Raw genomic sequence first — 22,834 nt, forward strand, 5'->3', positions numbered from 1 at the left:
CGTGCAAGTACACCATGAGATGAGAGATTCAAAGAGGAAAAGCAAGAATGCTAGTCTCCATGATCTTCAAATATGCATGAAAATAAGATCTAATCTATGAAAGAAAAATCTAATCTATAAATGAAAGATCTAATCTAAAAGCCCATGATGGGTGCAAGAGAGAAAAAGACAAGAAAATAGAAGTTCTCCACAAAAAGCTTTTGTATTCAAACTCTTTCAAAAATTGGTCTTCAAACCTGCAGCATAACGATAGCATAATCATGGGTGTCTAACATGAGGAGAGGGCTCTTCCTTATAAAGGAAATTATGGAGGTGAGAGGCTTCTCACAACCAATATGGGATAATAGAGCTTGATCCATGTGAGACAAAATTCCACCAATGAGAAAAGAGGAGTGGTTGAGAAGAAAGTGGTGATCCATGTGAGACAAGATTCCACCAATTAGAAAAGAGGAGTGGTTGAGGAGAAAGTGGAAAGATAAATCCCACTTAGATCACATTTTTAAGTGTAGAGAAATTAAATAAAAAGAATTTATTTTATTTCCTTTTTTCCATCAAAAGAGATATTTAAGTGGGATTTTTATTTAATTAAAAGGGAGCAAGTTCTTTTTAATTAAATAGAAGATATTTAATTAAATTAAAAGAGAGGTTTTTCTCTTAATTAATTAAATGTAGATGAACTGTTTAATTAAAAGAGAGGTTTTCTTTTAATTAAATGGGGATTTTATTTTATTTAATTAAAAGAGAAGATTTTCTTTTAATTAAATAAGACTTGGAATAAAATGATCAATCTTAGAAATGAAATAAATCAAATTTGATCAAGGAAATTGATTTGAATTGATTTAATAAAATATTACAAACCATTGATTCAGAAAATTTGATAAATTGATAAATTGAATAATGGGGGCCCATTGTCTAGGCGACCATTTTTGGGTGCATACATTTGCCCCTCTTTGACTAATGTGTGATCGATTCGAGAACACATGTAGTCAAAGAAAGAAATTGAAGTGTGAGGTCAATTTGGGATCACAAAACAACCCAGATGTGTGGTCAACTCGGGAACACATCAGGACAAAGAATACAAATAAATTTTAAGTTGAAAAAGTCGAGGATAAAATTGATAAAACTGAATCAAGGATTGAAATTGATAATTACTGCCCCCTCGTGATCGAAATCGAAATGAGATAGAGGAGAAACAACAAATTGATAAATTTGATCAAATCGAACAAAAGATAAGGTTCTTGATGTAAGATGAAAGATATAAGAATCATAGAACCAAGGTAGATCATCAAGCATGAAATATTATGCCCCAAAGGTGATTTAGAAGAAAAGAAATGGGGAAAAAGAAAATGGAAGATAGAAGTTTGAAAGATATGGAAAGAAATAGAAATAAGAAAAGAAAATGCTCCAAAAATCAATCAACTGTTTAAGATTGAAATTTTGATTGAGATCACGAAAGAAAATAAGGAAATGAAGATCAAAATGTGACCACAATTGATTAAATGTCCACAATAAAGATGAAAGGAGAACCCTCTCAAACTCATAATGCAGCCTAAAAATGCAAACTAACATGAAGTCTAATAATGCAAGCTACATGAAATGTAATGGTGTACTTGCAAAAGAGCAACTATAACATAGGATTTTGTGTTCATCATTCATTAGAGAATGTAAAAGAACTTATTTTCATCATTGGGCCATTATTAATGGACATCGAAAAATCACACAATCATCACTAGTTACAAATGCAACTATGAAGATATGAATGCGATTTATATTGGATTGAAATGTGGAAAGATTCTAACATAAGCATCAAAGACATAAAGGTCAAGATGACTTTGATGTTAGCTTACCCAATTTAATATAGAAAAACTATGCTCGCATCAAGGCATAGATGCCAAGATGACTATAAGAATGGTTGTGCAAAAACAATCAAGGATGATGTCTCAAATCTCCTAAGTGTTTCAAGGGGACAACAAAAGACACTCTAGAGTTCAAGACCACACCCACAAGCAAAAAATAAATAAATAAAAACATGTCTCATGCCCCAAGTCTTCTAGCGATGCATCATAGAGAGACTTATCAGACAAAGACACTCAACAAAAATCAATAACAGTTAGTACACAGAGAAAAAAAAATCATGACATAAGTCAAGCATTAAGTGTTGCATTAAAAAATTTAAGTGTGTTAACTGATACTGAGTTCTGAGGTCAAGGATCAAATGCTTGCAGGAAGGTAAGATCACATGATGATATTGGGTAAGACCAAACCAAAAAGTGTTGAAAAACACTCGATGTCAATGGGTGTTGAAAAACACCATTTGTGAGGTATCCTAAAGACTCACACATCTAAGAAACCAAAGCTAACATAGTTATGCCCCCTAGACAAAGACCAATTCCAAACCAAGGTAACAAGGACAAGGCATGGTGGAGAAAGGCTAAGTGTCGAGGACATGTGCTAAGAAACAGGGGTGCAAAGGCCTCAAGTAGCGCCCGTTTCTAGGTTTTCACCACTTGGATTTTTTTATTTTTTATTTTTTCAGGACTTTTTATTATTTTTTAAATTTTTTTTTGCTACCAAGGCGCCTGTTTCCAGGTTTTCACCAAGGCACTTTTTCTATTTTTTTGAATTTTTGAATTTTTAATTTTTTTTGTATTTTTGGAATATATAATTTTTTTGAAGATACATCAAAGTGCCTATTGCTAGGTTGTCACTAAGAAGATCATTTTTTAAGGACATTTTTCAATTTTTAGAATTTTTGCAATATATCATTTTTTGAATTTTTGAAATATATCAATTTTTTGGATTTTTTTTTAAAATATATCAATTTTTTTGAATTTTTTTCAGGATCAATAAATATGTACAAAGATACCCCTAGACAGAATGGGCATTAAACTCTTAAGCAAGATCACATCATGCAGTCCCAATGTCTAACAAGGTGGAGGACATGATGAAGCAATAAGCTAATGGATATTATGGATAAGCAAGGAGTGTATGAAGCAAGTGAAATTGATCTTCAAAGGTTGACTCTGCAAGAGTACCCAAGCTAGAGAAAATTTTTCATTTAAAGAACATTTGGAAAAGAAATGAAAGGCCAGTATATGATAATTCAAGAAAGCATAATGTAAAAGTGGGAAAGATGCAATCCAAAGAAGTAGACATGTCAAGAGACTTTATAGCATCATATTTTACTCTATTTTATTAGATCAAGACCAAAAGGGTAAATGGAAAAAGGATAGCGAAAGACTAGAATGAATGGAGGAAAATAGATATGAAGGCTAAACATGAAAGGAATGAAAACAAGATCATCATAAGATATCTCACAAGATAGCCAAATATTTGTCTATAGGTCAACATTGTCAAGATCAAAGAGAGAAGACGAAATGAATGAAAGATGTAGAAGAACTACGCATGATGCCTATTTGTTAGGTTTTCATCATGGTTCTTATCCAAGGCACCACAAGGGAGTGGTTTTCACCATAGGATGAATTTATTTCTCTTTACTTTTGCTACCAAGGCGCCTGATTACCAAGTTTTCACCAAGGCACATTTTCAAATTTTTCATTTTTTTTTTTTTTTTTTTTTCAATCTTTTTCAATTTCTTTTTTGGAAGAAGTCAAGCTTTTGAGATGATGCTCTTTGAATGTTTAAACCATGATATACAAAGGAATTCAAATGATATGCTCAAAGATGCTAATAGGGAAAGGAAGATGGGAGACAAAAATGCAGGATATGGCTTTATGCGAAGTGAGTGAGATTGAAAAATGGAAATGAAGGCAAGATCAACGTTAACACACACCTTGAAGGGTGGAAAAAGGATGGAGAAAATGTGAATGAAGGAATATGGTGAGTGGATAGAAAAGGTTGTAGTTTAGGCACATGGAATGGAAGAATGCTTTTGGAAGAAGATAAAGCAGAATTCTTTGGAAGCTTGAATGTCAACTTCAATTGTTGTTCAACATTAGACTTTCTCAAGAAAGACTTTGGAATCCATATAGCCGTAGGCCTCTTTTCATTTCTTTTTGATGATGTAGAGATAATATCTTCAATGATGGATTTTGGAACCCATACTTGTCTTATAATTTTTTTCTTAGATATCTCTTTTGACTTTATGCCCCCATGTCGATTAGATGAGACATGGTGGTCTACCTTTTTATATGGCTTCTTGAATTGCTTCTTTTTCTTGTATTGAACATTCAAGTTACTTCCAAAAGAATTAGGACTTGTGGAAGAAGAAGGATGATATGACTGGTTTAGGTGAGTGGGTGGATGAAAAGGATTCAAGGATATGCATCTATGTTGATCTTGAGGAAAGATAGGAGAGGGAGGGGAAATTGAAGGGACATAAGGACCCAAGATGGAAGGAAGATGTGAAGAATTTAGTATCAGTGGGGGAGGTCCAAGGATGGATGTGGAAGATGCAAAAGGGTAATCAATAAGTTCATCAACATCTATATCACAATCAAGGACATCAACATCTTTAGAGTGAGCATCAGGATTTTCAATAGGAACATGAACATCTTCAATAGGAGCAACTTATTTGATAGGAGAACTTATAGCTTGAGAAGACTTAGGAAGAGTAGAAAGTGGAAGGGAACATGGAGTGGTAGAACAAGAAGATGGAACACTTTGATCTTGACAAGGATATTTGGATAGCATAAGTGTAGAGTTTTTCTCTTGATTTTCAATAGGCTCAACATTGGAAGTAATAGCATCATTTTTAATAACCTTAATGTAAGTATCATCTTTGGAAGGAGAAAGTGTACTAAGGCCATTTTTATTGTCAATAAGCTTAGTGCTGCAAGCAATATCTTGATCTTTCTTAGGAGAAGACTTAAGACATGGTGGAATGAATGAGGAAGGGTGTAAGGGATCAAAAGAACCATGAAATGGACCAGAGACATTGTGAAAATAATTGGATGACATGGAAGGTTCTTGATCTTGATCTTTATTTATATTCTTTTCTTTATCATTTTTAGAGTCCTCTTGACATGAAGCCACTCCTAGGGAGAAGGAAGCATGTTGGAATTGTATGGAAGACTTTGGAGGAGATTGTGAAGGACTAGCTGAAGTAGGCATTAGAGCACATGAAGGCTTAGGATCTTTAGATTTAGCATTATCAAAAGTATTTGCAGCCAAGTGAAGGTTAGCTTGAGTTTCTTTAAGAGGTAGCCCTTGAGGATAACTATAGGGAACTGCATGAAAATCATTAGGATCTTTGTTGGACGAATGATTGGTAGAAGATTTGAGAGTCTTAGAATCTTTAGGGAATGTATGGATAGTGGAGGAAGTAGAAGATGGAAGGGGAGCATCAGAAGACAAAGGTTCAACATTAACATGATCTTGCTCAAGAGTGTAATCTTTATTTTCAGCATGAGGGTTCTTAGAAGAGGAACTCTTATCCCATTGATGTTGTATTTCAGCACAAAAAAATGCTTTCTCTTCATCACAAAATGCAGATTTATCATTTAGGTATTGTTCAAAAAATTTATCAATGTTGTTTTCAAGATTTGATTCATGTGAATTACCATCAATATATTTTCATGACTCATCCCCTTTAAGCACAAGCATAGGACTAGGAGGACTTTTAGGAAATGTTGGAATGTAATAATCATCACCATCATAATCATTGTCACTAGAAGAATTATAGATAGGCATATCACAAGACTTTTCATGTTGTCCATTATCATATGTCTTAATAAGAGGAATAAGACTCTTGGTAGAAGAAGAAGAAGAATGATATCGTGAAAAAGAGGTAGGTGAAGACCTAGATGGATGATATCTAGAAGAGTCATGGTAAGATTTAGAATATGAAGAATGTGAATGATATTTAGAAGAATTATCGTAAGACTTAGAAGATGAAGAATATGAAGGATATTTAGAAGAATCATGATAAGACTTGGAAGATAAGGAATTTGAATGATATTTAGAAGAATCATGATAAGACTTGGAGGATGAAGAATCAGTATGATATTTAGAAGAATCATGATAAGACTTGGAAGATGGAAAATATTTGGAAGAAGGATATTGTGATTTAATCTTGCACATGATCCTAGCAAAAGTGTCTGATTTATCCATTTTTTTAATCATTTTTGTTGCAACATTAGCATCCATGCATCTATTGGAGTGACAACACTTTTCAAATTCAAGAAGGAGGTAGATTTCATCTGAGCTCAAATGAGGATCCCTAAAAAGATATCCAAGATCCATGGTTCTAGAAGAAGAAGAATCAACTATGGAAGAAGAGAAAGAATGAATAGAAGAAGGTAGACTATATGATAATAGGAGGAAAAGAATCAAGAAGACATGAAGAAGAGGAAGAGTGGAAATGATAGATTAGAAAGACATGGAAGATAAAGAAGAAAGAAGACCAAGATTCATTTTGGAAAATTTGATACCATTTGAGATCATTTGAATGTTGAGCAACATGTAATAGCACTTGTAATCAACATGAAAGAAAAGGCACTAGTTGATAGGATAACCCTAAGAAACATTGGTACCAAACTAGGATAGTAAAAGCTCTCACTTGTCCAAAAGAGATGTGATAAGATAGAATTTTGCAATAGGTGTAAACCAACACTGCCACAGAGGTGCCTACAACTTTGGGTGAATACCCTAGCACATATGGACCAGGAGGATGATTGACCCAAATTATAATTAATTAAAATTAAATTTTGATGAAAGTGAATGGACAAGAGATTACTAAGACTCTCCAAGTGTAATATCAAAGGATCCAAGTGTATATCTATCTCAATAAGGACGATTTCTATCTTACCAACTCCAAACAAGGTCTCTTGTGAAATCAATGACTACTAATTCAAGAGGTCAAAGCACAATAACCTAAGGTGCAAAAAAAAGCTTCTAACAATGGGTTAAGTAGCCTAATCCAAATAGGATCAACCTAGGGAGACTCAAAATAATGGGACAACAAAGTTATTTGATCGTGAAGTCTCAACTCAGGAACCCATATTTGTTTTAAAATATGAAGTAAGCACATCAATAGGTTTTCATCATTGAATAGGCACATAAGACAACAATCAAGGAGTTCAAGAAAGTAGTCTTCAAACAATGAGCAAGGGCTAAAGCAACCTTGCGCATGAGCAATCAAGTGACTTAGTTTATGCTAATCCCTAGGAGAGCTAATTGTGTATGTTCTCAAAGAGTTTCACAATCATTGCATACATCCCTAGAAAATAAAAGTTGGCCTCTCTAAGGTTTTTAGTAATGGTTTGACTCTGCAACTTTTATGATTCACAGGGGTGACCTCCAATCCCGGCGCATCGAGGTTTTGACACAGTCTGAGAACTTAATCTTCAAGAGCTACTAGGGAGATCTAACAACCCACAATGAACCATACCCCATGGAGATTTCTTCCATGCGGACATTTATATAGCAATTGTTGCAACCATGGCAGAAGTGGCTATTACCGCTTGAGGTTCCATCTGCAGTTTTCCCTATATAGGGATTGTCTGCTATGGTTAACCCTCTCTAAAGGTGACCGACTCACAATAGTGGACCACAAGGGGACTTAGCTTTCAGATCCAAGGTTTTGACGCCTTTTCACTTTTAGCCCAATCAAAGCAAGTAGATTAATCTGACACGCTAACTAAGATTATCTCAAGATCTATGATATCAACCCCTAGTGATCTATCAACCTCTCCGGAGAAAAGATGCCTCAATCAACAAGTTGAAGATCCATCTATCTAAGAGATTCTCAAAGTATCCTCCCCACCTACAAGGAATCTGTCTTTGAGAGGAGTTTCACTAGGAACTCACTCCCTCAAGATCCACGAATAGTATTCATGGGGCCTAATTACTATGTGTGTACAGATGTTAATTCCCCAAAAGTAAATCTATCCAAGAATAATCAAAAAGCACAAGGTGGTACACTTAACGCTTTAACAAATGCAAGGTGAGTCCAAAGATGTGGAACACTTAACCCCTCACACAAGCCAAAATGAGTCCACAACTCAAAGATTAGTGAGTTCTAGAAAGCACAAGAGGGTTGCCAAGTGGAGCACTTAATGCTTCTATCTTGTAGACCCCTCCCCTTTAATGTGGCGCTGATCTTGCAACCACGGGGTGGAATGAGGGGCCGACAGATTCAGTGAGTCCAATAACCCAATATAGCTATCTAAATCTATCACTAATAATCAAGCTTGCTAAATAAAAATCAATGGAGATTACAACCTAGTATCAATTATGCATGTGTTTGAAAAATAAAAACATAAGCAAAACACACAAGCTAGACACATGAGAGGTTCATTTTAAGGTTCCAAATCAAAGTGTTATCAGCCAAAGAAGAATACCTGAAGTCCTCGCAACGCGCTTAGTAGATCTTACCTATTTTTAACAACTTTAGCACGTTTTTCCAATGAAATCACAACTTGCTGCTATGCTATTCCAAAAAAATTAAAAAACACAGAAAAACCCAAAATAGTGAGCAGTTAGCAAAAAAAACTAGAAAAACACGAAAATCCCTGCAAAAAAAATACGAATAACTTAGTGAACATGATTAGACCTTTTTTTTGCTATGATTTCAAACCCAAAAATAAAAATGAAAAGAAGAGACCCCTACTAAAAACTAAAGATCTTTCCAAAAATGTAAGAAATTCAAAAAAATCTCTTCATTTGTGCCCTAGGGACCCAATTTTTCAAAATAGGCCAGATTCATCAAATCAAGTTTTTGATCCTTAATAAGGCTTCAAAATTCAAAACACAAAGAAAGAACCCCCCTTAGAATTCAAAAAGATTTCTGAAAATGTAAATTTTTTTGAAAAATACGCTGATTTGCGATCAAAAACAACTTTTTATGAAAAATAAAGAGAAATTCGTAACTCGCGCAAATCATTTCAAAATTCTCTAAAAATAGAACTCGTACATGTTGGGCACATACCCAACCCAAAAAAAAAATTTCAGAATCAAACTCTAAGTGGTTTAAAAGATATGATTGAATCTTTAAACCAACTAGATTTTTTGCCTGCAAACCAATCTATATATGGGTTGGCCTTAAAACCAAAGTGAAAAATTTACAAAAGCACTTGATTAGATCCAATATGCTGCTGTAAAAAAAACCAGAGATAAAAAATAAAAGCAAATGGAGCTAGAAACTTGATTCAAGCCCCACGGTGGGCGCCAAAAATGTGTGCTAAAATGTTGTCACACTTCTATGAATCATTATATGTAAGAAAACTCAAGAATGAGCCCTCACAAATCGATCCATAGCTCTCTACTCATAGAGTGCAAAGGTTTGCAATGGAGGCCCTCAGTTTGACCTATTTTTGTGCCCATGCAAGTACACCATGAGATGAGAGATTCAAAGAGGAAAAGCAAGAATGCTAGTCTCCATGATCTTCAAATATGCATGAAAATAAGATCTAATCTATGAAAGCAAAATCTAATCTATAAATGCAAGATCTAATCTAAAAGCCCATGATGGGTGCAAGAGAGAAAAAGACAAGAAAATAGAAGTTCTCCACAAAAAGCTTTTGTATTCAAACTCTTTCAAAAATTGGTCTTCAAACCTGCAGCATAACGATAGCATAATCATGGGTGTCTAACATGAGGAGAGGGCTCTCCCTTATAAAGGAAATTATGGAGGTGAGAGGCTTCTCACAACCAATATGGGATAATAGAGCTTGATCCATGTGAGACAAAATTCCACCAATGAGAAAAGAGGAGTGGTTGAGAAGAAAGTGGTGATCCATGTGAGACAAGATTCCACCAATTAGAAAAGAGGAGTGGTTGAGGAGAAAGTGGAAAGATAAATCCCACTTAGATCACATTTTTAAGTGTAGAGAAATTAAATAAAAAGAATTTATTTTATTTCTTTTTTTCCATCAAAAGAGATATTTAAGTGGGATTTTTATTTAATTAAAAGGGAGCAAGTTCTTTTTAATTAAATAAAAGATATTTAATTAAATTAAAAGAGAGGTTTTTCTCTTAATTAATTAAATGTAGATGAACTGTTTAATTAAAAGAGAGGTTTTCTTTTAATTAAATGGAGATTTTATTTTATTTAATTAAAAGAGAAGATTTTCTTTTAATTAAATAAGACTTGGAATAAAATGATCAATCTTAGAAATGAAATAAATCAAATTTGATCAAGGAAATTGATTTGAATTGATTTAATAAAATATTACAAACCATTGATTCAGAAAATTTGATAAATTGATAAATTGAATAATGGGGGCCCATTGTCTAGGCGACCATTTTTGGGTGCATACAGAAGTGTTGGGTGACATTCTTCCAATTTTGTGTGACAGTTCATAGTACTTTTGTGTGACACTTTTTGGAAATAGTGTCGCACTTGAAGCCTGCATTCTATCACCCTCTGTGAAAAACTCTATCGCACGACTGAAGAAAAAGTATCATCTGCACAAAAATTGTTGCCTTTCTTTACTATAAAGTATCGAACGACATTTGTTTAGCAACAAGTATTGCCTGACAAGTTTTGCTCATTTTCGAGGGGTTTGATCAAATTTCTTCTTAGCTGGCTAACTGTTGTTTTTTAGCAAATTTCTAGGCTATTTTACAGAGGTCTAGTTTGCAGTTTTTGTGATTATTTCATGCTAACTTGTGGGCTAACAAGTTGTGATTGCAGGTTGCCCTCTTTGTGAAGAAAAATTGAAACCTTGCATACAAAAGAATGCATGTCAAAGCTTCAAATGCGCAAGGGCTACTAACATTGTTTGCAGGGCTGCCCAAAACACAAAAACCCAAACTTGCCTGATTTTTTGTTTTCATGTGTGGCATTGACTAATTGTTCATTTTTCATAGGCACATAAAACTTGTGATTGGAGGCTTTTGGTAATAGGAGAGTATGCTCTTCACCCTTGTGGTGAATCAGAAATCTTGACTTGCCATTTGGTTTCAAAAAGCAAGGGGTAACTGAATCTTCCTAGTGTGTTTGAGAGAAAGCGATTGGAATAGGAGAGTACACTCTTCACCCTTGTGGTGAATCATAAATATTGAATTTCGAAAGTTGATCCACTCTTTGTGTAGTTAGAATCCTTTAGAGGGCCTGCTCTCGGACAACCTGAGAGGAACGACCCAAGTGGGGACAAGCAGATTACCTGGCTCTTCCAACCCACTATAAACTCAAGGCTATCAAGGACATAAAACCTTGGTAGACGTAGCATTTGTCTTTGCCTAGTGTGATCACTTATGGGATTTCGACCATAGGAAGATCACTAGGCAAGAATACTTAAGGTACTCTGGTCTTTGTCTTTGTCTTTGTAATCAGAATGCTTAAGGGATATCACTAGGCAAAAATCTTGTCTTTGTAATCAGAAATTCCTCTTAGGTTCTTGGTGCAAGAAAATAAAGGAACGTGCAATTTGAGTTCTCTTCTTTCGAATCTAAATTGTTGGAAATGTTGATTCTCTTTGCGATGATCATTCTCATGGTATTTTACAAATGTTTATGAATCTTTGGATCATCATTGTGCTGGTAATAGTTCTCAAGCTTAGATCTTGATTGTTGTTATTAGCAGTTTATGTTAAATTCAAGGAAGTTGTGAAGTCATGTGGTGCATTTGTCATCACGAGCTTTCTCATCTTTTAAAGTTTGATTTCATATTTATTCAAAAAACTTCAAAATTATATCATATGAGGGAGCTGCTCCTCAAAACACAGAGGAAGGTTGCATGCCAAGGGCCTATCCAACTATTGTGAACAGTTTACCACATACACTCTATTGGACCAATTTTATAGTGACAAATTTGTTTACCAACAAATAGAGATCCAATTTTTTGTAGCATATTTTAAAAATCTGTAGGACAAACAAGTTAGTGAATCATTGGTTCTGGTGCTAGAAAGAAGGTAAGAGAAAGACCAAGAGTTGCATATTATTTTAGTCGTTTAGAATATGACAAGAATTATTTCATGTAATTTGTTAAAATTAAGGTAGTCATTACCAGCTTTGCCTACAAACTTTATGCCATCATTTCTACATTGCCAAACACCTATTTGAATATGTTTTCCATTTACTGCAACTAATTGATCTCACTATCTATTGATCATACATTTTAGTTTATGATATTAAATCATATTGTGACCGAGTTCTTTAGATCTACATATTTAGACACCTTGAGATTCCAGTCAAACGAATGCAAATCTAAAACTTCAACCAAATTTAGGTTGGTAATATAAAAAATAGACAAATAAAAAAACAAAATTCACCATGAAATAGTCAAGTAAACAAAAATTTATATTCTTTTTTAATTAAATTTTTTAAAATGATTTTAATTAATATAAGTTTCTACTAGATTTCAAATTTGAATTCATAGATTCTTAGTAGGAATTTTATTTTATTTTTTTAATTCTAAAATGCTACTTTTATGAAATAGTGAATAGCCTTAAAACTATTGTTTTCTTCTAAAATCATCATACCTATTTTTTTTTACACTCACTTTATTTTGCATGCAAAAGTTAATCTATGAAGGGAGAGGAATGACAAAATTGTTCATTTTCATGTGTTTTATTAGGTTTATAATAATTTTGGAATCTACTTTTAAGCAAAAGAAAGATGCATACATATAAAACTTGTATAGATAAAATCTAATCAAAAGACATTCAACATTATTTATTTCTTATTTTAATCATTGTTTTAGAAAAAAGAATCTTGTCATCTACTTTTATTAATTAAAATAATAAATATAAATTATTCTTATTATTAATTAAAAATAAAAATAACTAATTTGAAAAAGTAAATAAAAACAATATCTTCAAAAAAGTTAAAAATTAAGATTAGTTTTAAAATTTATATAATTTTATATTAAAAATTAAATAAATATTTCTTAATCTTTTTATTTTTCTTATAAAATAAAAAATTATATTTAATTAATTAAAAATACATATATAAAATCTAATAATAATAATTTTTCTAAATCTCAATAACAATAAATAAAAGAGATCTCTATTAAAAAGTAAAAAATTATTCCTAAAATAATTTTATTTTAATTTTAGCACTAAAATAAAAAATGTCTTATTATCTATTTTTTATTTATTCAAACAATCAATAGATTATTTTAAGTAAATAAAAATAGTGAAATTAAAATAAACAACATTTCTAAATTTCAATAATAATAATAATTGAATATTTGTATTAATAGGAAAAAGTATTAAAAGTATAAATAAAATAATAATATTAAAAAGGTTTTTTTTTTGGATAAATAAAACACATTTGTATTAATTGAGAAAACTCTACATAAAATGATAATATAATTTTTTCCTAATTATTTATTTTTATTATAACAATATAATAAAAAATATTTTTTTATGTATTTTTAAATAAGTAAAATACTCACTAAAAATTAATATTTTTATTAATTAAAAATATTTTGAAAAAATATATTCTTCAATGAATAAATTATAAAAATATAAATAGAATGATAATATCTTCACATTTAACAAAAGTAAATAACAATAAGTTTATATAATAAATTTAAGATTATATTTTTACATTAAAAATTAAATAAACATTTTCTTAATTTTTTCATTTTCATAATAAAATAAAAATCATCTCTTTAATTAATTAAAAATAACTAAATAGGATTTAGAAGTCCATCCTACAGAGTGTTTTGCTTTATGCTTTGAGTGTTTTCAAGATCCCTAGAAAGTTTGCTCAAACTATTGAAAAAATTCAGAAGCTCTTCTTATGGACTGGTACGCGTAAATAAAAGGTTACTTTTGATTGTGTGGGAGAAAGTTTGCATGCCTCTCAATAAGGGTGGACTTGGACTGAGAAAAGTAAGAACTATGAATGAATTTCTGTTGGCCAAGTTATTATGGAGATGACACAAGTAGGATGGGGAATAAAGGAACATTTGGGATAATAAATATAATAGGGATAACCATAATTTTAATCAACTTATTAATAATGATTTGGCACAAGAGGGTTCCATGATCTAGAAAAACATTCATAAATATAAACACATCGTCAACAAAGGGGCTAGATGGAAGGTGGGAAATGGAAGGACTATTCTTTTTTGGGAAGATATTTAGATCATGGATCATCCACTTTGCGCTGATCAAAAGTGGAATAGTTAAATGGAGCAATGTAAAAATCTCATTGGAACTTTTGTTGTGGATTATTGGGAGGGTAATACTTGGCTAGATCTCAAAAGGGTGGATGACAACGTGGCTTATCTTAACAAGTTTTTAAATGTTGTCTTTTTAAGTCAAGAGGAGGATGAATTGATATGGAAGTATGATCCTAGTGGCATTTTCTCTGTTTCCTCGGTCTATATTAATTCTTTTGATATGCATCCAGAACCTTGTTGGGCCAAGGTTTGGGTGAAAGTTATGACACCTAAAATTAATATCTTCTTTTCGATTCTTTTGCAGGGTAAGATCTTGACTATAGATAATTTAATGAAGATAGGGTTCAATATTGTTAATAGATGTTACCTTTGCAAGAATGATGTTGAGTCAGTCAACCATTTAACTTTATATTTCTCTTATACTAAGAAGACTTGGGAAAGAGTATTTGGGTTTTCCCTACCACTATCCAAATGTTTTTCATTAGTTGGAAGCCTCCTTCTAATAATGATTTGATCTTAAGATTGTGGGATTTTATTCTCCCATATCTTTGTTGGGGTATATGGAAGGAGTGCAATGACAGGGTGTTTAGAGGTGTTGAATCTAATTTTGATCAATTTTTTTGTAAGATTAAGGCTCTAATGACAGAGAATATCAAAACCAATGGATCGTTGGGTCAACTACATCACAATGATTGGGAAGAGATAGTGATTCAAAATTAAAACTTTGGTGGCTTTAGTATGAACCAGAAGGGTCCTAATCCAAGGGACAATGTAAGATAGGATAGCCCACCGGTGGGTTAGTATAAGATAAACTTTGATGGGGCCTCCAAAGGTAATTTAGGAATTTCTAGTTGTGGCATTGTTATTAGGGAAGCTTGTGGAGAGAAAGTGGGTTGTATGGCTATCCCTATTGGCAGACAAACCAATCATGTTGCCAAAGCTAGTGCCACCCTACATGGTCTCATTTTTGCTAAGAGTTTAAATTTGAGGAAGGTTTGGGTGAAAGGATATTCTCTTAATATCATTAATTTCCTTAATAAAATTACTAAGCCTTCATGGACTATTAGTAATATTATCCTTCAGATCATTAATATTATCAATTCTTTTGATATATGTGTTGTTACCCATAACTTTAGGGAAGTAAATCAAGCTACTGATTGGGCAGCTAATGTGGCTTGCATGAGTGACCAAGAGATTATATGGAATAATAATGATCTGTTACCTGTTGAAGGATGCCTACTTATCAATCATGATAAAATGGGTAGTAGGCAAAGGTGTTTCACTAATGATGATTATGTCAGAAATTAACATTTATGTTTTGAACACATTTGGGAAGTGGCGGGTTATGAGTTCTAGAACAAAGTGCTTTATGCCACACAGATTGTGGGTTTTAGTTACTAATTTGCCTCTTGATTGTGATATCGACTCGGGTGATAACTTGCATAGGGTCTTTCTGAGCAATCACATTATCGACATTGGAGTGAAGAATATGGGAGGGAAACAAAAGAGAACCGAACTAGCTATCTACAAGGAATGGAAGCAAAAAAAAGAGGCGAGGGAAATTCTAAAGCACATGAATTTCACCAGTTTTATGGAAAAGCTCAAAGCGAATAACCCTAGTATCACTCAACAATTCATCAAGACGTGGAGGGATGGTTCTATCCTTGTTGGAAACCAAAGAATAGAGGTGTCAGAAGAGATAATTATGAAAGTGACAGGGCTAGAAATTGAGGGCATCAATTTCTACCTTGATAGGAAGCTTTCAAACAGGGTGATTGATGAATTTGTGGACTTTGTTAAAGAATGTAATTGACTAGTGAAAATCGGTAACTCTTACTTTAGCCCTGTCTCTATTTCATGGCCTTCGAGATTCATGTTGTTTGTAATCATAGAATACCTTACTTTGGATGGTCATTTCATGAAGCTTTATGGTTATCATTTCATGTTAGGTAACCATTTCAAGCATGGTATAAGGATAAATTTACCCTTCTATCTTAGACAGTCATTGGGTAATTCTATTCGGGCAATTCAAAATGACCCATATGGTGAACATGTGTGTCATGAGGGTTTAATAGTACTCATAATGAATTTATTGAAATCCAAAAAGGTAGACAAACCCAGGCATAGTTTGAAGGCGGTTGAGTATGATACAAAGGGCAGTGTCTCAGAGAAAGGCTATGATATGGACATTGAGGATGAAGTGGAGGGGAGGAATACGAGATTTAAAGGGGGTAGTGGGTGTAGCTCTCAGAAGAAGAATAAGAAAGCCAAGGGGACTAATTATGACTGAGATAGTCATGTAGATGAGGGCCTGAGGAGAGGCTCTCAAAAGAAAGGAAGTGGAGGAAAGGGTTCAGGTAATAGGGGTCAGAACGAGGATAGGGTTTCGGTTCCCTCTAATGATGAATTTATTATTCACAAAATGGAAAGGAAAAGAAATATGATGATGGATCAAGAGGAGGGGGTTGATAATTTTTCTAAGAATATGGCTTTGGACAAAGAGGATCATGGTGGAAAGGAACAACCCCTTGATTATAATAAGGATGAGGGGGAGATGGGTTTTACAAAGGGCTTATGGGTAATCCTAGGACCATTCTGAAGGAAGTTGGGAATCTAAAACAAAAAATGTATATTATTTCTAAGGAATTTGAGAAGATGAACAAGATGGCTAGAGGGGAACACACTTTAGGTCAACATATTGACCAACTATCTGAAGTAATAGGTAATGCTGAAGAGGTAAAAAAATCTTATGAAAAAGGTACCACTGTTTGAAGATAAAAATAGGGTTTTGGAGAAGGCTAATAGTGATGCTTAGAAGAGGATGGACAACCTGGAAGCCAAAATTGGTAATATTGAAAAGATGATTAAGAAGATGGTTGATCATAACAAAAACATCTTAAAGAAAGTGAAATAATTTTAGCAGTCTTCTGAAAAAGTTTGAGTAGGATAAACAACATGATTCCCTTACTATGATCGAGAATCAGGGACCAAGTACGCACACAAGGGCTCATTTCAAGAAGGGTGGGGATGCGAACAAGATGGAAGAAATGAAGGCTACTATGGAGAACATGTACATCTTGGTAGATCAAGCTACTAACCTATTGAAGACTACATAGTTGTTTGGGTGCTAGGTTTTTGCTGTCCTTTTGCTATTTTTTCAGCTTTGTTTATGGTTGGCCTCTTGCTTATATGTTTTTCTCTGATCTCTATGAGGCCTATTAGTTTGTGATCTTTGTTGTTGGACCTATTGTGTTTTGCTTTAGACTTTTAGCTGCTAGTTCTCCATTATACTTTTAAGACTTCTTGATACTTTGTAAAAGGTTTCGGGTCCTTTAAAACCTATTTTTACTTAATAAAAAATAAATAGGATTTAGATCAATTCTAGTTTCACGGAACTTTCAAAAAGTTGCAAAGAAAAAGAGAACCTATTAAACAATTGAAAATGTGCTTTGCTAGGGTTTGTATGACTTCTTTCTGAGCCCTCACTGGTTTACCGCCTGTCATTTTGCATTTACTCCGGGAATTGTTTTCATTTCTAATGGCCTTAGCCTTTTATGACTCAAGAGTTGATGTTGGAGCTAGAGTTGTTATTGTTGGAAAGAATGACACTGCTAAACAAACAACCACACAAGTTCATCACCATGGTGTTTTATGAGGTAATTCCTCTCCAGATATTTTTTTGAATGTCAAGGAGTTTGATAGTGCATGCACTTGGTTAGAACAAAAAACCCTCATTGGGTATTTTGTGGGTCACATTCCTTCTAAAAGCATGCTGCAAGAATGAGTTTCCAAGGATTGGACATGTTGTTAGGATTAACCTTAGATAGAAATAATAGTTACATGCAAATATAAACAATATCAAAAAATAGTAGATCGCATAAAAGAGAACACAAAACACCAAGACTTAATGTGGTTCACCCAATCCCTCGGCTACATCCACCAACAAGTCCAATATTATTATTATCCAGTGATTACAATCCATAATCCCTTATAGCTCAATTCTACTACAAGAAGCTAAAATATCACCATTACATTATGAAATCCCTAACCCTAAGCCTTTTTTATGCAAGCTTTTGCTACTTACAAAATTAAGGCTAGAATAACTTGTTCAATAGGGAAAAATAACAGTTGACACCTTTTACAATATAAGGGCATTTTTGGCTTCAGAGTCACTACACTTGAAAACCCCCATGAGGGCATTTCCCCTCGACCCCACCCTGTACTATGATAGGGAGCACATTGGGGTGCTACCCCAAGACCTCGCAAGGGTGCTGCCCCTTGATCCCATCTTGGGGGCACTGCCCCAAACCCCTGTAGAAATAATGGGGAGAAAATTGTGCTAAATAAACCTTTGATTCTAATTAGGCTCCACATCATAACACACCTCAAGGTGTTCACCTTGAAGGTGTTTAAAGCCTTACCAAAGCCTTTTTCCTTTTTTTATTTGGCAATGCAGGCCAAGCGAAACATGTGTTTGTTCAAGGTCCCCTGATTTTTAGGTCCTCCCTCTTGGTTTTTCAACACTAGTCATGTGATTTTGTTGTTTCTAATGATAGAAAGCTTAAGGTTCCTATTTTGGTGGAGTTCTTTGGATTTCCTATCCCATGCTAGTCATTTTTGTCATCCATTATGCAAACTGTCGGTAAGGTTGTTTTCCTTGAGTTAGACAAGTTCTTCAATGCTCGGCCATAATGTAAGGTTTGTGTTGAGGTTGACCTATATAGGGACATCAAAGACTTTATGGATGTCCAAATTAGTGGTACCACCTTCACTCAGAAGGTTCTTTACCTAAACCTTCTGAATACCTATTATCAGTACTAGTTTGTTGAACACAAGATTAGGGATTATCCTTTGTTGGACTGCAATCATCCACCCATTTTGGACAGAAAGATGAATGGACTATAGTGGTGAAAAAAGGTAAGGGTTCAACTATGGCTAAGATGAGCTCTTTGCCTATGGATAATGGTAGACCTAGCTCAAGCCTAGTTCAACCAGAACCTTCCATCCCTTTTCTTTTTCTACCTCCTATTTCAAACCCTTGAGTGCAAGGGATAGCAGGTGTTCATACTCCTGATCCTCATCCTTTATAGATTTTAGTGCCAAAAGAAGCATTAATGATTGCTTAGAAAACCCTACATCAGTCTCCTAGCCTAGATGACTGTGATGATTATCTTGATAATGGGGAGAAGATTCAAAGGGTCATCTCTCTTGATGGCTCCTCATTTGATGCTCCCACATTTTTGCATAATATTTTCTCCTCTCTTGGAGATGAGGATGGCATACAAGCTGGTTTACCATGAATTGCCTCTCATAGAATGTGCAGGGGTTAATAGACCTCCCTAGAAAATATTTTGTTTATGACACCAAGCGTCGAATTGGTAATCTTGATGTGCTTTGTCTTTAAGAAGTTAAAGTGGCTAGATTTCTCCTTACCTTAGCTAGTAAGGTTATTTGGTTAGAAAATGCCATATTTTATTCTTAGCATGACGTCGGTCGAGGTGGGGTTGTTACCCTTCTTTCCCCCTGTTTACTTTCTTATGTTATTTTTCATGGATTTAACCCTCTGCACATGGTAGTTTGGATTTTATTGTCTTTTTAGAATTATTCTTTTGGTATTGTTAACATTTATGCCCCTAATGACGCTATTGAGTGTTTACATCTGTGGTGTTGGCTGGTAGATCATTTTCCACTTGCAACTTGAGTTTTTTGTGGGGACTTCAACATGGTTGAGATGACCACTAACAAAGAAGGGTTTTTGCCTTTTTGATGGGCAACTGGTAAAAGAGAGGCCTAGTTTTACATGTGAAACAAGCTAGGTCTTTTTTATCCCAATGCTGGCCACCGACCCAGATGAGGTTTGGCATACGTGGTCCAATTTTTAAGCTAGGTATGATAGAGTCCTTGAAGAGGCTTGATAGAGCTATGATTTCTACGTAATCCTTTTTTTAATTTTCTCACAAGTATTCCCTACTTGTCACACCTCTTCTAGATGTGATGCTATCAGATCACTCCCCTATTATCTTTTCTATCACTTGGCAAACAACTCAGCTTCGTCCTTGTAAAACTAAATTTAATCTCATTACTTCTTGTTGTCCCATCCATTAACTATTTCCCACATTCTTCTAGTCTTGAATCTTCATTTTTGTCCCTACACCTAGGTTGGGTGGATTCAATGGTGGAATGCTGTCATCCTCCATACTGTAAGGTTTCTTCGTATTTGTAGTAGACAGTTAGCTAAGTACAATAGAAAATATTATGAAGCCACATCTAAAGATCTATGTATAGCCTCATAAGTCCTCACCATGAATCCATTTGATATGTATCTCAAGGTTCAACTTTCCAATATTTGACATCAAAAGCAAGTTGCAAACAGTTTTGTTGCTTGAGAAGCTTAAATCAAATCTTGTCTTCATTGGTTGGAGGTCAGCGATAAAGATTCTAAAGAATTTTGTAATGATGTGCGGGCTCATCATTTTATAGTTGGCATCACATGCATTTGAGAAGAACAATAGGTTCTTATTGACCTTCCAACCATTCTCTAGGATTTTGTGTGCCACTATGAGTAAGTTTTTATAGCTCAAGGGCCATCCAAGGTGCATCACCAAGCTTTACAAGCTTGCCTTGTTGTCACTCCTAATAGGCTTTCTCCTGAGCAATATACCTTTTGTGAGCAAAATTTAATGCTTGCAAACCTTAAGGAAGATGTCATTTCAATGGTTGATGACAAGGCCTTTGGCTGTGATGGTTTTCTTTATGATTTTTACAAAATCCTATGGGATGATATTGGCCTTGATTTTCTGCCGGTGTATCATGAAGATTACAATTATAATTCCCTATGCAACATTATAAAAAAAGGCAATATTAAGTTCATACCTAAATCTAGTGATCTCAAGGAAATATACAATTGGAGGCCCATCATTTTGTTGAATGTCTCCTACAAGATCATTGTCAAAGCCCTCTCTCTTAAAATTTGGTACTTGCTCCCTTAGATTGTTCACCCTAAACAAACTAGTTTCATTAAGTCTCAATATATTTTAGATAACATCATTGCTTTTTGGGAAGATATGGAATGTGTTTGAAAATCTAACTAGCAGGCTTTATTTCTCAAGATTGATTTTTCCAAAGCTTATGACTTGGATTGAGTGGCCTTTCATTATGGCCACGCTTCAAGTTCTAGGATTTGGTCTAGTCTTTCTATGGTCTGTGAAGATGCTCTTTGGTGATGCTTTTGCTTGCACCACCTTTAATGGGAGGCTATTTAAAGCTTTTGGGATCTTCATATCTATTCATCAAGGTTACCCTCTTGCACCTTCACTTTATGTGTTGATAGTTGAGGGTTTTGGCTATCTTCTTGGAAATGCCATTTCTCAAGGTCTGGTGCATGGAATCTCTCTTCCATATTCCTCCACACAACTTTTTAATGGCCATTTTGTAGATGATTCCTTCCTTACTTTGATGGAAGATGAAGAAAATATTATCAATGCCTTGCAATGCTTGGATAGAGGCCATTCAATGACATAAAGCCCTATGTTATAGACAATCTTTCTTACTAGGCCCTCCATGGTTGCAATAGTATGGGCGGAAAAGGGTTCAACATGGATAAATTTTAAGATTTTGGGCATTCCCTTTTCTTTTCAAGCCTCCCCAGTGGATTTTTGGAATGATGTTCTTGCATGGATTGAGAAGAAGCTAGAGTATTTGATCACTAAGCCACTCTTACTTGTAGGTAAGTTTCAAATCTATTCTAAAGTGCTTGCTGCTACACATGTCTACTACTCTTCCTATTGAGTCCCTTCTAAAGCTTCATACCTCAAGCTTGAGAATCTCCTTTGGGACTTTCTCTAGGCCTCTAATGCTATGAATTATGACTTTCACAAAGTTTCCTAGGATTACTATTGTCTTCCCAAAGATTCAAGTGGCCTTCAAATGTTTTCCACTCACAAGTAGCCAATTTCCCTTTGTGCTTAGTGGGTCATTTGGGCCCTCACTAGAGATGAGGCCTAGAAAATTTTACTATGACAGTGCATTTCTTCAAGCTTTCTAGTTAATTGGCTTTCTTGGAAGGGGGTTGGATTTCATACCCTTCTTGTGAATCCTAAACCTATTTAGATTCAGGGCACTTCTGTTGTTAAGAGAATTTGGAAATCTTGGGAAGCTCTCAAACCTTGGATTCATTAGGAAGGTAATGGGTTTAGAGATGACCTCTCAATGAACCTCCCTTGTTTTTTTCTCAAGGTTTTCCTTTAGCTAAGATTCAAGAACCCAACGCTCTGCACTTATTTTGAAAGGGTATCGAAACTCCAAAGGACTTATTTTCTTGGGTTACTATGGGCCTTCATTCATGGGAGGACCTGTAGGTGCAATGCTTATTTTTGTAGATCAACCAATAGTTGTTCTTCTAATTTTTGTAGTGCCTCCCAACTTGTTACACAAGCTTGGTATTTATTCATCTCACCCATGGTTGAAAGATTGGAAGTGGTATCTTGCCACTCCTATGACTAATTACAAGCCCAAGCCAGGTTATTGGTGGATGGTGTCCCATCTTTCAATGGTTGATATTGTCAATCAATGTTGGCATTTGCATTCTTCTTATAAGACTTGGAGTAATAGATTTACCACCGTCTAGCATTCCATTACAAAGCTAAAGATTGCTCACTTTTCCTAGTGCCTCCTCTTCCAAGGCTTGCCTTTAGGCCCTCAACTCTGGCATTTGGAATTCCTAGATCCTAGATACCCTTTTTGTGGCCAACCTAAGAGCTTCTTGCACATTTGTTGCTTCTATAGAAGATCCCAAAA

Source organism: Cupressus sempervirens, chromosome 1 (genome assembly GCF_028749045.1).
Source record: "Cupressus sempervirens isolate cs-2001-9-10 chromosome 1, ASM2874904v1, whole genome shotgun sequence".
In the NCBI taxonomy this organism is placed as follows: domain Eukaryota; kingdom Viridiplantae; phylum Streptophyta; class Pinopsida; order Cupressales; family Cupressaceae; genus Cupressus; species Cupressus sempervirens.